Here is a 16,384-nt window from a genome sequence, read left to right on the forward strand (position 1 = left end):
CCTTTGAACAGCCCAACCAACAATCCTAACAACAGCTTCTCCTCCTCATTACCCACATGACTTTTCCTGACGTTCAATATTATATGGAAAAAATACAGAGAAAACAACATGGAAGAGAGCAAAAACAATCTAGAAGAAGGTTGAAATGCACCTCTAAACACCCATGGCATAGTCTGTACCAAACAGCAGGCACATGCCAAAAACAGAGCCCCTCATAAATAGCTCATCTGCCCTCCTGGAGCTCAGGTACCGAAACCTTCTGTCCATGTCAAAAGGAAGAGATTAAATCACACATCTCTCACTTCTGGATTGGCAAAGAGACCCATGAGCACTGCAAATTCACAAAGAGAAAGTTCCTCAGCTGTGGAGCAATACCCATTCTACTTACCCGGGTTCTGCCAGTTCTAGCCAACAACTTCATCCAGCTACAATTTTTAGGTAAAATAGCACCAATGAACATATTCATAAAGTCAATTAAAGCTCATCTTATTCTTCTAGGTTGAGAATAATTTGCATTCAGTCTTAGCTTTGGAAAGTTAAAATAATGATGTAGATAATTTCTTCCTATTCATTAAGGACACTGGATATTTTTATCCTGTTGGACATTTCTGCAGCATTTAGAAACACTATTTCAGGATGATCTAGTGTTATTTGACACAAAGAAAAAAATCCATGCATAATGTATCAGACTGTTTTTTCAGGAATGTACAAAAGAAGCAGTGACAGCCAGCTGTACCTCCAGTGCTATAGCCTTACTGCATGGGGTATAAAACGAGATCCTGTGGAGAGGGGAAGAACTGGTGACATTGTGTGAGCCTAGTCAGATAAAAAGCATTAAAGTAAACATCTGCTGAGTATTAGACAACTCTGCCAATGCACCTCCATGTAAAATCATCCTACTGTTACTGGGATCTGTTTCTTTATCTGATGAGTTCATAAATGAAAACCAGGTTGCTGAGGTTGGACACAAGGATAAAGGCTATAGCTCAAGGGAAACTTTAAAGATGCCATAGTCTTTCTTGTTTGAAAATACCTGTCACTTGTAGTCAGGGTTTTTGCTGTTCTAAAAACTCGGTAAGGGTCACACTAATACCAAATAATGGTATGGTAACAAAGCACCATGCTATTCTAACAAATATATATGGCTTTTTCGTCATTTCAGTCTCACTTTTCAATGACAAACTTGCCTATGAGTTCATTAGGAAAGTGCATAAGCAGGAATATACAAACCTGACCTAATTATCTTCTCTTTAACTAACATTTGCCAGCCTTTAAATATAAAGGAGCCTAGCCCACACCTGAAGGTCCAAGTTAAAGAATGCCTTTAATAACCTTATACTGGCACAGATGAACTTTTTATTACTAAATAGTATGCCAGAGATTATCTTAAGGTAGTGGAGTCCGAGACTACCGATCAAATCCTGCAGGAGCTGCAAAATAGAAGTAACGAATAAAGATTTATGACATTGCTCAACACATCTAGTACCCTGAAAAGCACCTCTTACCAAAACAACACATTCTTTGCATACTCTGAGGGGACAAGAGAAATAGAATGATGAAAATACGAGCAGTGTGTGGGAAACCTGCAAACACACTACTTAATGCACCACTGGCAAGCACAGTGTAAGAGAGACCATTGTGTATATGAGCAGAATAAGAATTTAGGTAAGTATTTGCAGCAGGAAAGTTAAAAGCTTTGGTTTAATACAGATATGTTGCTAGTACAACCAGGATTGTTATGCAGGGTTATTGCTAATAGAAACACAAAATCACAGGATCAGTTAGGTTGGAAAAGACCTCTGAGTTCACTGAGTCCAACCTTTGATTGAGTACCATGCTTTCAACCAGACCATGGAGTGCCACGTCCAGCCTTTCCTAAAACACCTCCAGGGATGGTGATTCCACCCCTTCCCTGGGCTGCCCATTCCAATATTTAATCACTCCTTCTGTGAGTAAATTATTCCTGATATAATGTTATGAACCATAAAGGGAAGGTAATTACTCAACATTTCTCCAATATGACTCTAAGTTGTTTTCCATAAAAAAACTGATGGAATGCTGATTATATATATACATATCATTTTTAGTAATTAGACATACACACACACATATATATACACATATTGATAACATAAAATTCCCCAATAAATTTGCAATTACATAAATTGGTTTCTGATATCTGTGCAGATATAAATGCAGGTGTATTTGATAATAAATTCTTTAGTGTGGTAAATTTAAAAACATTTTAAAATTAAGTCTGATTAAAATTTTAAATGAAAAATTTAAGACAGCTTCTTCTTAGGCAAAGGCATATGATTCTAGTGTACATTGTGGGGATTTTACATCAAATGGTATGGGTTACAGTTTTATCCACAAGATTCTGGGGATGAAAATTGGAAAGATATTTGGTTTTTTCCACTAACTACTGTTCAACAAAATGATGTTTTATCTGTAGTAGGAAGCAAGGCAATATATAATAAGAGAAGTATCATGTCAGTTTAAAGCACTATGACTTTGACGACTTAGGGGAATTTTGTAATTCTGACAGCTAACTGATAATATTGACTCAGATTATAGCTTGTCATTATAGTGATGGCAGATTGGCCTTTTCAAAATAGGTAGATTGGTCCCTTCAAATGAGCACCTTGGGACAGTTTAGATGATTTTCCCAGCTCTGTCCTCTAGTCCATATTGTATGCCCAGAGACTCTTCTTTAGATTTATTTCAGGGCCAATCACCAGTTTTTTTCAAGCTTTTCTCAGCCTCAGGCATCCCATACTCCTCAGCTCACAGCAATAGACCCTCTGCCAAGATCTTCTAATTTCCCAAGAAATCTGGTTTTGAAAGAAAACATTTCCTTTAATTGCTCTTACTTTACTCCCTGGCTTCAGATACATCTGGAGATAAGGAGTAGAAGCAGATTTTAGTGTTCCTCTCTAGGCAGATCTAGGATAGGCTTGCAATCTGGAAAGAAATATGGCCTCAGAGATAATCCCTGGGTTTCCCCAAAAGTTCCTGCAGGAAGATTGACAGTGATATTAATCCCATTAATATCAATATACACTGCAGGTATATTTTACACCTTCTGCTAAATAATTATTTTAGAATGCAACAGCATGGCATGGAACATATGTGCAGCAAAAAATAATCTCCACAGAAAACATAAGAGATCTGGATTCATTGGTGCAGTCATGCTCTGCTCCCTCAGCAAAGGCATCATAGCTTGACCCAAGTGCTTTTTGCCTAAAAGCCCCAAAAGTGTTAATTTAAAAATGGCACTAGTAAAATTTAGTTTGCACACACTAAAAGAAAAGCAGCAAGTGTTTGCATTTTACTGTTTCTGTGCATCACTGTCCTGGGCTCCTCAGAGGCAGCAAGGAGCAACCAGCACCACCACCCACTGTGCATAACTCAGCCTTTGCATCACAAAAAAGCAGCTTTGCTGTGGTCTTCCTCACTGCTGGCATCTGCAGGTCTTCTTTTGGACCAGGAGAGGACTGTTAAAGTGGTTTATCCCCACCTGCTGCAGAAGGGTTCTCAGTGGGAAGGGATATCTGCTCCTTTTTGATTGAGTTTAAACCAGCATCTATGTCCTGAAATTTACCTAATCTGGTCCAACTGATAACAGGGTTTCATTCCACAAGAGGATACCAGAGTGACTGTGATGTAAACCTCTCCCTCTGGGGGTAAACCCACCACAGCCTCAGCACTGTTTGGCTTGATAAATCCAGTTTTACTGGGTTGCACAGTTTGGTGACACAGTAAAAGAAATGTGGAAATACCACAGCAAGATGGACTCTGGTCTCCCAAGAAGGAATTGGCAATTAGTGTTTGGCTTTTTGTTGGTTTTTTTTTAACAAACAAACAAACAAAACCACAAAACAACCCCAAACAGAACAGGAAGTGATCTATTCTCTGGAAGTGTTCAACTCCAGGCTGGGTGGGGTCCTGGGCAGCCTAATCTAGTGGGTGCCATCCCTGCCCATGGCAGGGGGCTTGGACTACATGAGCTTTAAGGTCCCTTTCAGGCCCAGCTATTCTATGAAACACAATACATGTTTTATTTTACTGCAGATGGCAGCAGATGAGACCTTTCAAAGATCTATAAAATACCATATCCTTACATTCCCTTGTGATTCTGGCTGTGTTTAATCTCTACAGCCTCTAAAAGATTTGACCTACAACCAAAAATACTATTTCTTACCTGTGTCTATCTGCAGACAGGCTCCATATAAACCTCATTTTATACCTCCTGGGTAGCTCAGGAACATTGATCTTTAAAACATGGTTATGGAGTGGTCTGGTAACAACAGGAATGTGCTAAATTGTGCCACTCTGGGAGTGTTCAAGGTGTTTGCTAGAAGTTTTTCTTCAAGTGATACAAATATCAGTCTCACCTTATGAGGTCAGAAGGAGTCACAACACAGAATGACTCAGCTGATGATGTGGTGAATTACTGTCAGTTGTTTGTCTGGCACTATTATGCTGCCTCTCCAAGATCCTGGGAGAAAGTAAATGTCAAAGGCACCTTTAACCCAGAAGCTGAGCTTTTTCAAGAGCTGGTGTTTAATATATTCATGCCAGGCTAAATAAGAAGGGTGACACAGGTAATCTGACTTCATCTGCCGCGCTGAGGCACCATCTGTCAGTGTAATGAAGAAGGGCACGTTGAAACCAGATTACATTCACCTGAAAAAAAAAAAAAAAAAAAAAAGCTGAATTTTTAGACTGGGCATTCAAAGGCCAATCCCTCCCTGTTGACTTCAGGCCAGAATGAGATTATGAGCTGTCTTAATTTATCTCACTTCCAATTCTTGTAAGCAGGGAAATAGAAACCTAAATAAAGTGAGCAGTAAATACTTTCTGTGATGTGCAGAGAAACAGAACTCCTCTCGGCCCTCTCAAATATCTTTTGAAACCAAATTAACTTCACTGCTGTGTTTCTGTGCACCTCCAGAATACGACACTACGTGCTGGTGGGGTCATTCTGCTGAAGAGAGAAGGAACTGTGAGGGAGCTGCAGGTTAGGGACAGAAAGTGGAGAAGCTCTGTGGATGTGAGAAGGACTGATGACCCCTGGGGAGCTGCAGCCTGTGCATCACTGGAGTGCCCCTCACTGTGGGAGCCACCCTCCTGAGAGGCAGGAAGAGAAGGAGGAAATGTCCTGTTTCCCTGGAAGGTAGGTTGGCACTGGTCCCCTTTGTTTAACCACCTGCAGGGAAAAAGTCCAGCTCCTTTCTGCTGTGTCCCCCCCGACCTGTAGTATTTGGTTGAAAGTTGGACTTGATGATCTTGGAGGTCTTTTTCAACATTTATGATTTTATGATTCTGTGATCTATCAAGTCTTGCTCAACTTGTGGGTGTTTTCCATGTAAGAAATTAGCAGTGAGTTGTTCAAGCTGCTGTGAGTCTTGGATAAAATTATCATGGTCAAGTAGTGCTGGTAACAGAATCACCATCTGGAAAGTCCACGACGCTGCTCTTTTCTTATTTTTGGAAGCTGTACTTTAAGTGCATCAGTTTTAAATGGTATAACCTCATCTATGGTGTTTGAAACATATTTTGTACAATACATTCCCAGAGGCTCTTTGAGGGGAGCAGGGAGGTAACAATGGGCAACAGAAGGTGAAAATAATGAGGAAGATTTGGAGGACACATTTTTTCCTCACAGAGTTCATAGGTAGTTGTTTCCTGTTTGGTTTTTTTGCCATAGACTCTTGGGAGGAGAGCTTTTGCCCCCTAATTTTTAGGATTTTCACAAGACTTGATGTCCCACAAAAGGAAAATCTTCATTCTCAAGACTAAGGAAAGCTGACAAAAACTCTACTTCTCCCAGTATGTTTCAAGATTGAAAAAATGATGTCGAAGTGTGGAGACTGACTGAGATAAAAATTCGGATAAAAATTTCAGAAATCAGAAATAGAACTGACTCAGCACCATTACCTCTTCCAATGCTACTTTGCCTGAAGGGATTTCTAAAAGCTGAACTTTTCTCCAGCTGGTTTTGGGGCAATCCAAATATACAAAAACTGACTATTTTTGCTTTGGCTTTTTCCCCCTTCATACATTTATAATAATACATTATTATATTATACAATCATAAAAATACTATTTGCATTATATTTTAAAAATATGTGATTATATTGTTATAATATATAGCAAGTATAAAATAATTAATTATTAAATTATATAATATGTATTCTATAGCTGCTACAGAATGATGTAATAATAATTTTTCTTCACATATGGAAATAAATTTGCTTTAACTGTTGGTTTAGTTGTGTCTACACTGGATTTTACTTTAAATAAATACGTAGGGATTTTGAGCACTCTCCCACCCACAGGGTATGATGACTTTTCTCCTGAGCATCTCCTGAGCTGTTTCTCAGCTCTCATACTGAAGACCAAGGTCATACATTTCCCTCTAAAGTGTTTTTGTCCTTACCTTTATGTCAAACCCTTTCAAGAGGTTCCCAAATGGCAATTCCCAGTGCTGCAACCATTGTCTCCTCTGTCTTGAACCTCTTGATTTGGGACCATGGCACAGCTCTGTCACAGACAGGGTTTGACCACTCAGCTCTCAACTCCTACTGCTTTTCAAACACATCTGAAAATAATAGATTTCATTTTAAAATGAAGGTTTTGTCATGAGGATAAGGGAATAAGAAACACTCTGCAGTTTGCTCTCTCTGTAAACTATCTGCAGCCTTGGTTAGGTATATACTGAGTACAGCTGAGACTGCAGTGATCCTGAAGGACTCTGGATGGAAAAATAAACTTTACAGAGCAAAGGAATTCAGTGTTCAAAGATGCATTTCACAAATAAGATATTAACTCCTAATCAAGAAGAGAGACACCACAATCTTAAACCTATCCAAGTATAGAAAATGCCCCATTTGGGGATAGGAATGTAAGAATTTCATTACATAAATAGTCATTAAACTAAAACAGAGAACTTGTAATGCAACATAAAATACAGGTTGTAAACACATACTCCACAATGCATTTCATTTCTATTTCATTTTCCAGATTCACATCCAAAACCTAAATGTAGTTACTGTTGTGTGAACTTAGCAAAGAGAAGCATTAAAATCTTTTGTTGTTCTTTCAAAAGACAATTTGAAAGACAAAGTAAACAAGTTAAAATCTAGAAAGATCTTGCACATTTGGATGTGCTGTCACTTGTGGATGCACACATAAATGCTCTTTTTCAAAATATGTTACAGCCTGTGCATATATATGAAGGAGACATATACTTACACAGAAATATATTTTTCTAATTAGTAATTTTCAAAATTAAAAATTATTTATTTTCTCTTAATTGTCTTTTGGAACACATCAAATAAAATTTCAGAGAAGTGTAATTATAAACTATTTTTAAACTAGAAAACATTGCACCTACCAGTATATGGCTGTGACATAGGACAAATAAGAAACACATCTTAGTGAAATCACCTTTCTGTTCTGCATTGATGAAGAAAATGGATAAAAATGCATGATGAAAGGCTACAGAATGAATTTTATAGTCTGCTTCATTGGAGTGGAATATACATCCCCTTTACCAAACTCTCCTTGTTTTTCATGCATAGACATGATAATTTATTTTTCTGTAGAAGTACACTGGGGGCTGTATTTTTGTCTCTAATCTGAGAATTTTAGTGTGTCACCAAAACCACTCTCTGAAATGTCTTGTATTTGATCTTTATTTTAATTGAAACAGGCTGGAAAAGTAATGCTCATACAAGCTGCTAATGTGTGTGTAGTTTATCTTCATTTAATGAAATGTCAGGTTTAGGACAGGAGAATCGTGGAGTTTCCTAAGCTGTGAGGAGTTTCAGAGTAATGAGATTGTGTTTCCAACATTGCCAGAACTGTTTGAACTTTCTGAAGTAGTCAGAAGGGCTGTACATGAGGTGAAACACTTTGTCTCCTTATAATTTGTTCCCCTTTAATTCTAAAAGGCAATTCTTAAAGGTGTGCTGTCACTGATCTGCGTGTACAATTCAACTGAGGCCACTGGGGGCTGGTACACAAATCAGCATCAGTGGATGTTCCCAAATACACCCTGCTCTCAAAATAAAATGTTGTTTTAATGTATAGTTCTTCGTCACAAAAAGAAAAAAAAAAGAAAATAAACCCTGTCCAAAATGATTCTCTTTCTTTTTTTCTCCTTATAAAACGCTACAAATATCAGTGCATGACCTTGCATGGGATGAGAACATTGCTAAATGACAGGCTTAAAATCCAGCTTGCTGTGCTGCTACCTCACTCCTACAAAAGAGGGAGAGAAATTAAAAGGCAGAGAGGTGATAATTTCTGATTAAATGGGGAGGAAAATTCTCATTTTGATGTTCTTTTCTATTGTAGAATCATAGAATATCCTGAGTTAGAAGGGACCCACAAGGATCTTTGAAGTCCAGCTCCTGACTCCACGCAGAAGAGCCCCAAGAATTCCACAATGAGCCAGAGAGAATTGTCCAAATGCTTCATGAGCTCTGTTGGGCTGATGCTGTGAGCACTGCCCTGGGCAGCCTGTTCCAGTGCCCAGACCCCTCTGGGGGAAGAACCTTTTCCTAATACCCAACCTAAAATATCCAACAGGCAAGTTCTCCTGTTGAATTATAGGTAAAATTATTTCATCCCTTTCTGCACGGATTATTCCTGAACAGGGGTACATGGAGACAGTTGAATTATGACATGAACTGAAAATTAGGCAAACATATAAAACAAAGACATGCTGCATTGCAGCAATACCACTGTTTTCAACTACAGCAGTTCCAAGGACTGCCTTATAGACTGATTCAAGAAAATGACATTTTTCCTTCAACTGCCATGTAGGTTATTTTGCTGAAACTGCTGAAAAGCAGAGGATTCTTCATAACAGGTGAAAGTTAAGTCTCCTGGGAGGCAATGAGATTCTTCTTGTTAGCTTCATGGTTGTTTGCATCCTATTTTCTTGCCTTTATTGTTCGGAGGCATCTGTATATTTACCAATTTTGAACAAAACCATGAAAACATACAAGGTAAACTGAAGCTTTCAATATAGCTCCAGAAAAAAAATTCCCTCCCTAAGGCAGAATGGAGTTTCAGGACTTTTGACCTCAGTATTGTGAAGTGCTGTAAATGTATCCACTTATAGCATTTTCTCATCTATGAAAGGAGGGGAAAAAAAAGCAAAGCTGAATTTGAAATTAGCTAGAGGCATGAAATAAAATGCTATAAATACAATATATCTTTTATATCACAAAGTTGGTATGATTCAAAAGCAGAGCTGTGGGGAAAAGGCTATTGAACTTTCCTTGGAAGGTGACAGAAATAAATCTACTCTAATTTATCAGCCAGTATGGGACCAGAGTCTCTCCAATCAGAAGACATTGAGATATATATATGAAGTACAGGAAAAAGAAAGGGAAAAGGTAACACCCCAGAAGTTCTAACTTTAACAAACTCAGACTCACAGACTTCAAACAGGCAAAATAAAAGAATTAATAAACACTGTAATAAAAGACCAGTATTCTTTAGACAGAAAAAGTCTCTTATACATGCTGGTAGAGGTATATTCATCCTTTAAACCAAAGAGATACTGTGATACTATTCTAATACTTTATCTTGAAAGTGGGAGAAGTTGTAAACAACGGTATGATCATGTGGCTGTTGAGGACTGACCACACTGGGTTCTTATACACTTCTCACCATTTGGGATTTTCCCTTTTATGTCCCTTTGACACAGCTAGGAAGAGTACTTCAGCTGAAAGGACTGATAAGATTTACAAAACATAATTGTTTTGCTTGAGCCTTAATCATAAAACCTTGCAGGAATCTGAAGTGCACCCCTCCTGCTGACATGTGGGGCTGGGTGTGTGTGTGTGACCCTGCGCTGATGAGGACAGGTGTCCCCACTCTGTCACCTCTGGGGCTGCTGCTGCAAAGAGCAGCAGCCTGAGCTCCTGGGGATGTGTCACCCACACTTCTCCCCTGCAGGAAGGATTTATCAGCACAAGGTGGGCCTTGGCCAGTGCTCAGCACCCAAAATATGGCAAAACAGGGTAACTGCTAAGTTTTGAGCCACTGATTAACAGCTTACAGTAGCTAAATAATGTTAACGATGCCATTGCCCTGTAATTAGTGTCATAAGGTTTGTGTGATGTCTCTTATTCTTCTAATATTAATGCAAATGAGCTCCATGAAGCATTTTTAGTCAACTAGTTAATTTTCTAATCAAAACATTGAAAACAGACTATCAGATTTTTAACTTGAATTCTACTTGGTTAGTTTCATGCATTAAGCATCTTGCAGGGATGTTTGCTTTGGCTTGAGCCACTCTGCAGTGCCAGAAGTTGAACGTCCCCTGAGCTCCTTGTGCATTTTTTAAAGATCTCAGTGTTTTGGGTAATTGGACTGGGAACTGTTTCCTGTGCACTGGTTGCAGATTAAGGAAATTAAGGGCCCAACAGTTAGAAAGGTGCATTTCTGATTTAATTTGCTCTCTGGAATGACAGAGCTATTCAATCAATTTCAGAGCATTGCTATTATTCTGGAAGACTGCCAGCCAGGGAAGTATAACTAAATTTTTAGCTGGATTTGAAACAAATAAAATAGAACAGGGAAGCAATTGGCACTGTTGTAATACAAAAGAACTGAAGGTTTGCAGAACAGGATGACTTCAATAGGTGTTGACTTTTAATTAAAAGAGGAAGCAATTATTTTAAAAATCCGTTCTTTGCAAGGCATCTGAAGATGTGGAAAAAGACAGAAGATGACATGCCTTTCTTTCTTTTTCAGAAAACAGGAATATGAATAACATCATATAATAAAGAAAACAAAAGAATTTTTACAAGTGGAGGGTAGATAAATAGGTATATGGAAGTATAAGTTTAAAATTATTGTTCTTGCACAGATTGGCAAGAACATACACTTGGCAGATTAAATAGTACAAGAGATTGTTGTTAATGAGGATAAAGCTACTTTCTTAGTTCCCTAACATCTATAAATGCAGTTTTTGCATCTTCTGGAAAGGGGTTTGAATGAATATGTATTAGACATTTGGTCGCTGTCATATGATTATTTTCCTTTTTCCTTTATACTGAAGAATAATAGCAATGAAACTGGAGAATTGTATTAGTGGGCTGCTGATTGTCTCAAAAGCAGGAATGCTGTAGCATGCCTTGCCATTTGCTGTCCTGCTTTGAATTAGGTTGAAGTTTGAACAACACGCAACCAACAGAATTTTATCTAATGATTATTAAATCAGCTGTTGTCTGAAGTAAAAAACTGTCAGGCTGTCCCTAAATTCTCATTAAAATAATAAAATATTGTTTTTCTTTAAATTCATAAATACTGAGGAGATTCAAAAACTTACAACAAGCATTTCAAGTTTTGGTAGATGCATTATGACTTGGCTCAATTTGAAATATAAAGATACATTAAATTTTATTAAGTAAGAAATGTATATAAGTACTTGGAGGAAGACTGTTAAGAGGCTGGAGCCAGGCTTTTTTTCAGTGCTGCTGAGTAATAGGACAAACTGACAAATTGGTATGTAAGAAGGAAAACTGAAATTTTAATGAATTTTGAAATCTCCAAGATTTAAGGCTATCAAGAATCTGTATGTCAAAAAAGGAGAAAAAAAATTGATGAGGAAAGAACATTCAGCCAATCACTCCAATAAAGATACCAAGAATCACCTTTATGAACAGGAAAAGAACAATTAGCCAGCTATATCTTAGCTATCAAGTAATGTAGGGCTTAAGCAAGAATTGCCAGCAGTAAAGCTGAGAGCTGAGACCATGCAAAGAAATAAAATAAACAGTTAAATAAACAAAAATAGATGATAAAAAGTGGGGTTCCTAAGTATAGAACCAGCAGGGATAATCTGAGCAAGTCTCCAAAGTCACAGAATATTGTAAATGCAGGCACACCTAATGGGAAGAAATGACAATGTCTGACTCAATACAGAAGGCTGAATTATTTCTTTATTATAACTATGCTAAAATACATTAATATCCTATATAAAAGGAGGATATTAAAACTACCTATTAGTTTGTCTGACTCTAACACAACTTGTGACCCTCTCTCAAGTCCAGCCCCAGGTGGGTTGGATTGGCCACCAGGCTCCAACAATCCTCACCAGAATCCAATCAAGCACTCACCCCAGGTAAACAATCCTCCAAACACATTCCACATAGGAAAAACAAGGAGCAGAAATAGAAATTGTTTTGTCTTTCATTTCTCTCTGTGCACCTCTATGAAAAATCCTGAGAGGGAGAGAAATGTTCTTGCCACAACAGAATTCAGAGAATGACTAGACTGATAGAGATCTTCAAGATCATGGAGTCCAACCCACCTTTAACACCTCAACTAAACCCTGGCACTGAGTGCTACATCCAGGCTTTTCTTAAACACATCCAGAGATGGTGGCTCCACCACCTCCCCAGGCAGACCATTCCAGCACTTTATCACCCTTTCTTTAAGGGGTAAAAAGTAAAAAACTTTTTCCCAATATCCAATCTGTATCTCCCTTGGCACAGCTTGAGACTGTGTCCTCTGTTCTGTCAGTGCTGCCTGAGAAAGAGCCCAACCCCACCTGAGCACAGCCACCTTTCAGGGAGCTGTAGAGAGTGGTAATGTCAGTTAATACTCTCAGTTTTAATTATGAAATCTTCAAAGATATAAAGGTGAAATGCAAAAATGAAAACAGAGGTATTTAAAATGACCATGTTGGAACTAAAAGGAAAACTCCAAGAACTCCACAGGAACCTGAAAGGTGCAGCAAAACAAATGTTAACTCTGGGAACAAAAATGTCAACTAACTCAAATTTGGGATTAGTGGATATAAAAGGAAACAGTATTTAAAGCAATAAAAAAAAAGGATTAAGAGATAGAGAAATCTGGGAATCTGATGTCCAAAGTATGCATATTTTTAGAATAAATATTGAAGGAATTATTGCAAACTGAGATGTTCACCTAAATTTAACATAGTTTACCTAGAGGAAATATGATTCCAACTCTGAAATTCTTCCATCTTTGTATTCCTACATATTTGTTCTAGTGAAAATTTGTCAAATATTGGTTCAATTGAGGAAGATGCAAGCAATTAACTAAAAGCAGACAAGGAATTGTTAAAGTAAAGGCCTGCAACATATTACTGTTGGGACTGAAGTTACATGTTATATTAGACTTGAGTCAATAACAATGATTAGATTTTGTTTAATATCTTTGCATTTAATCTACCAAAAGAAAAAAAAAATATATAAAGCAGAAAAAATATTAACAAGACAGAAGCTTTATTTAAAAAAGTAATAATTGTAATATTCAAAATAGTTATAAAATGTTTCTAAGGGCAATTTACTGACATTATAAGGCCTCTAATTATTAAAGTTTTGTATATTTTGGATGTAGAAAGAACAGCTTTCCAGTAGCCAACACAGCAGATTTTTAAAAAGCCAAATCAAATCCCTAATTATTTATAATACTGTCCCCTGTAAGATTATGAAAGTCACTGCATTGTGCATTATTTGTGGTGGCAGGTGATTGGTTTTGCTCATTTCAGAGGTCCTGTACAGTGCAAAGCACCTTAGTGCAACAACCTTACAATTTTACAGCTCTGAAAGAAAAAATGTTCTATGCATTTATACCAACTCTGACTTTAACTCTGACTTTCCAGCATGGGACTGCTAAGTCTAAACACATTTTTCTTGCATTTGCCATAGGACAACACAGCCTTCATCTATACCTGAGCTGCCTTTCACCTCAGAGTGCTGGGACTGCCAGTTTGTGACACAACACGAGCTCTCCTACAGCTCACACACTTCATTTAGAGGAACAAAAGTCGGTGTTTTCTTTGAATTTTGCGGCAGATACAGTTTTTGTGAATACAAAAGATGAATAACATTGACAAATAAGCGCAAGATCTAATTGGACAACAACAGGTATAAATCAAAAAACCAAGGTCTCAATTGCAAATCAAAGCCACAAGACTTATGTGGAAAAAAAAAACCCCACAAACTAGAAATAAGTGTAAAAATCTGCCAGAGAACAATCAAGTTTTCAGTTAAAATTCCCTAAGCACAAACCAAAACCAGAAGTGATTAAAGTCATATATTCTTGAAGTCATATTTTCCAAACTATTAGCATCTTAAATTTCATCTCCCAGGTAGAATGAAAAATGAGACAAGCCTCTTAAAACATACTCCTTTAATGTTTTTAGATATGGCACAAAATAAATTAATTTCTTTCTTCATATGATTGGCAGCATTAATAAAAGATGTACTCTGACTTTTAAGAAAAATGTTTCTTACAGTTGTAAAATTGCATTTTTCAGTGTCTGCATGTTTGTTTTTTTTTTTTAAAGAGGCCTCTAATCTTAACAGTTACATCAAATACAAAATGTTACCTGATTAAGCAAGCTCTTTTCAGGCCTTGAGATCTGATTGTTGAAAATGCTTTGCCCCAGCTCTACAGCATACTTGTACAGGTAGAATTTTAAAATTTATTTCCTCCAGGGTGTGTCTCAGGAGAGAAGCAGGTTGTGATCCTGAAGCCAAGTGATGGTGATGGTTTCCATTGTGGAGTCACTGATATCAAATAAAGCACATACTGGCATTTCTCTTTCCCTTTTTCAGGGCACATAAAGTGATCTCTTCACTGTCTTTGACCACAGTTTGATTTCATTTTTCAAAACTGAATGGTATTGAGATCTCATGTGTCAATAAGAACAGGAATGTTATTTATAGGAAGGTAAAGATAGAAAAAGAGAAATGTAAAAAAGAGAAATTTCACAACTTTAAGACAGTAAATGTGGTGGTGCATCCCTCCACAACCCCTGGGCCTGGTCTAGGATCTCAGGAATTCCTGATGAGCCTTGACCAGAGGAACTGGGGGATGAAGCATCTCTGGCTGTACCAGGTGCTCTCCCATGGCACAGGTGGGAACACCACTGAGTGTAACAGGAACATCAACTGCCCGACCAAGGTGGGGAACAGAGGATAATCAGTCATCCCTGATGGCCTGTTGTTATCATGGATCTATAATAAGTCATTGTTATAATTGTAGCAAATCCTATTTAATCACTTTATGATTATTAAATTAGTGAATGATTAAATGCTGCTAAATTCTTTTGCACCTTTGTCTTTTGTAGTTGCAACCTTATGCTTTTTTTACTAGGTAAATAATTTTAAATTGACTCTCATATGATTTTCCTTTGTACGCTTCATCCATGCATTAAGTAATAAAGTGAACTTCACCACTAAACTCTGTTAAAGTTGCACCTTCACAGGTTCATATTAAAACTTGTTATTTGCCAGTATTTTTGATGGTGAGTCTTCCAGTGGTGAAAGCACTCATTAATGACACAAGAACACACTTAAATTAGTTCAAATGTGCAGTGAGCCTTAAAATCTGAATTACCCCACACTATGGTGTTGTCTGCATCTAAATGAGTAAGAAAGGGACCTGCTTATTATTGTTCTCTTTGTGGTGTAATTTTTAGTATGCTATACAGATATTTTCAAAATTGCTAGATGTTATTTTGTGTCTACTTGTGCTATAGTATGTATTCTTGTGAAATATGAGTGGGAGGTATTAAGAAAATGTCACTTGAAGAAAAAAAATGGAGAAAAAGCATTGCTGAAAAGTATTAAAAATTGAGTAGGAGCTCAAGACTATCTCTGCATGAAATTTGACATACCTTATCTCTGCTAGACACCACAATGGTTAAGAATAGAAACAACAGTTTTCTAAGCACCAAAAGTTGTTTTCAAGGCCACAGTTTGAAAAACAGAAGCAACAAGGTGATATTTTCTTTCTTCTTTCAGAGCTTTAAGAAGACTTTCAGTGATGCTGCTCAGGTCATGAAAGTAAGGTGCTGCAGGGAAGCAGGCAGAAGCATGTCCTCCTCCAACCTGTGCTTCTAGTCTGTGAAGTTCTAAGCACCCCATTCCTTTCATAATGAGAAAAGATTTTTTTCTTTTCTTGGAATCTGATGCAATACATAGCAGAGGAAAAACTAGGAAAAATGGGAGAAAGGAAAAACTACCAACACCAAAACTGAAATGAAGATAATTCACATTTAATGAAGCGTGTGTGTGGTAAGAAAGTATTTTTATGTTTGAGGGTACGAATCTGAAGACTGATGTAACTGCCCTTTCATGCACTTCTAATCAAGAATATATTGATCATTTCAGGAATCAAAAGGCCTAATTGTTAATCACTCTTTCAAACAGAGAATCTCTCTCAGTAGCTCAATGTGGTGGCACATGTGTAGTACAAGAGGACTTCATGCATGTTCTCCTGCCTAAGCAAGAAAAATCTTATTAAAATGTCTTCATCTTCTTGTATTTTTTTCTTATTTTTAAAGACAAACAAGAATAAAATTCCAAATGTCCCA

At 37.4% G+C, this 16,384-nt stretch overlaps 1 long non-coding RNA gene across 1 annotated transcript; it reads left to right on the forward strand.

The window, feature by feature from the left end:
- The first annotated feature begins 4,682 nt into the window (after positions 1–4,682).
- LOC140680349 (uncharacterized) lies at positions 4,683–16,384 on the forward strand. The gene is made up of 2 exons (XR_012051524.1): positions 4,683–5,179; positions 15,813–16,384. It is a non-coding gene; the product is annotated as an uncharacterized lncRNA (long non-coding RNA).

The sequence above is a fragment of the Taeniopygia guttata genome, chromosome 1, assembly GCF_048771995.1.
Source record: "Taeniopygia guttata chromosome 1, bTaeGut7.mat, whole genome shotgun sequence".
Lineage (NCBI taxonomy): Eukaryota > Metazoa > Chordata > Aves > Passeriformes > Estrildidae > Taeniopygia > Taeniopygia guttata.